The sequence below is a fragment of the Myotis davidii genome, unplaced genomic scaffold (assembly GCF_000327345.1).
Source record: "Myotis davidii unplaced genomic scaffold, ASM32734v1 scaffold2440, whole genome shotgun sequence".
Taxonomy (NCBI): domain Eukaryota; kingdom Metazoa; phylum Chordata; class Mammalia; order Chiroptera; family Vespertilionidae; genus Myotis; species Myotis davidii.
Genome location: NW_006292359.1, coordinates 11,563 through 14,015, shown reverse-complemented (window position 1 = coordinate 14,015; position 2,453 = coordinate 11,563).

Sequence of the window (2,453 nt, the reverse complement as noted above, 5' to 3'; positions counted from 1 at the left end):
GAAGTCCTATCTTAGTGAAGCTATCAAATGTGTCTCCCAGTCCACCGTAATTTTACCTTCTTCTAAAGAACTGTTTAACTCTCTTCCTATGTCAGTTTGTCAGTAGCATTTATTTTGTCATTTCACCTATTATGTGTTATGATGGTTTAAATGATAAGAATGATATGGTTTATAATCCACTGAAGGAGAAAGATTCCTTTCATACCCTCTTTAAATTTGCATAGTATAATATAGCATGATATAATGTACATAAAGTATCTCTCTCTCTCTCTCTCTCTCTCTATATATATATATATATATATATATGCAGAATTGAGCTAAAGAAAGTAAACCAAAAAAGAGAGAATGTGTCCTGGATGGTGCTCAGTGGTTAGAGCATCAGCTTGTGCACCAGAGGGCTGTGAGTTTGATTCCTGGTCAAGGGCATGTACCTGGGTTGCAGGTCCAATCCCTTCATGCCCCCCCCCGACCCCCCGACATCTGGGTATGTGTGGGAGGCAACCAGTTGATCTGTCTCGCTCACATCCATGTTCTAATCTCCCTCTCTGCCGTTTCTCTCCCTCTCCTCCTCCCTTCCACTCTCTCTAGAATCAATGGAAAAAATATCCTCACTCCTCAAATAAGGATTTAAAAAGAGAGAGAGAGAATGTGAAAATGAAAGAGTAAAGGCAGTGAAAGAAAACGTGCAAGCATGTGCCCACATGTACACACATACATTTCCTGTTTCTATAATGAAATGCTGAGTATGCTTTTTCAAAACTCTTCCATTACTCATTCCTTGAATTTCTCTTTTTGCTGCCTTTTTGGCCATTCAGGAGAATAATAACAGGTGACATGTATATACACAGTAGCTAGTAAAGTTCACTTTATATACAGGGAATGAAACTAGCACATCTTTTGAGGAAAAGGGCCCACATACCTTCTTTTGAATCTATGAATGTTAAACATGTTAGAAGCCTGGTGAAACATGAAAACACACTAACCTTCACTTACAGACATCTAAATGTGGACATATTATTTCCATCCTTCTAGTAGTGGAATCCCGAAATAAAAGGCAATACAATTGTTTCTAATCATTTTTCAAAGACATAGTTGTTTTGTGAACAATGATGATGTAAAGCTTTGAAATATTGGAAGGAAATTTTGCCTTGAAATATTTTAAATATTTTCTACTTGAAGTACTAAATTGATTTAAGCCATTGAACATCCTATGACACCTTGAAATATCTTAAATATTTGTAATATGAAGGAGTGGCAGTGTCTCATTGCTTTTGTAGTGTGTTGATTAGCCAAGCATTATTGTCCCTGAAGCATCTCACATTTGTTCCACTTGCTCCCCAGTGCTTTACTCATACCAACAAAATTTCATATTCTATCCTTCCTTCATATCCAAATCTTCCCATTATTCAAATTCCACAGTAGTTCCCACCACCTTACTGTTAACGCTCATGCCCATGAAGATTTCGCCCTCTTGTGAACTCTTAATACTCCCTGTCTACAGCTCTTATTTGACACCTAACATATAGCTTGTCTGGTAGCATAGTGTTTTGTTGTTTAACTCTTTAATTGTTTATTTTTCCACAGGTGGGTGTCTTGTTTTGCAAGCTAACCAAGTCTCCTTGATGTTAGGGACCTTTCTTCTAATACTTTCCTAGCACTGAAGAAACGAATGAATGAAGAATTAGGTAGTTGTAGCAATACATTGAGCTTTGTAGAGACAATTGTTGAGAACTGGTGGAGAATGTTACAAAGTTAGTTTCTTAAAGAAGCAACCGGTGTGAAAATAAATATAATATCTAGGCAAATCTACTGGAACATGACACAAAAGTTTAAGTAGTATGTATTTTTCATTCATTGCTTGCAAATCCTATCTAATAAAAGAGAAACATGGTAATTGGCGTACGACCGCTACCCTTCCCATTGGCTAATCAGGGTGATATGCAAATTAACTGCCAACCAAGGTGGCAGCCGGCAGCCAGGCAGCTTCAACTGAACATGAGGCTTGCTTGCTTCAGTGACAGAGGAATCCAACATTCCCTGCCTGCCTTGCCAGCCTCTGAGCCTGCAGTTTGAACATTGTAACAAATATAGAAGCGAAACAAAACCCCAGAAACCTGCTTTCAGCCAGCCGGGATCTCAGAGCTGGAGTTGATACAGAGTTTCGATTGTAGAACTGAAACAAACCAGATACCTACTTTCAGCAGCTGAGGCCTCAGAGCTGGAGCCAAGCCTCAGAGCTAAAGCTGGAAGAGAATAAAAAAAAGACAAAAGGAGCGGTTGTGAGCTTCAGTGCCAGCCTGAAAACAGCCCTCAGCCCCTCACCCAGACTGGCCAGGCACCCCAGTGGGGACCCCTACCCTGAAGGGCGTGTGACCAGCTGCAAACAGCCATCATCCCCTCACCCAGGCTGGCCAGGAACCCCAGTGGGGACCCCCACCCTGAAGGGTGTGTGA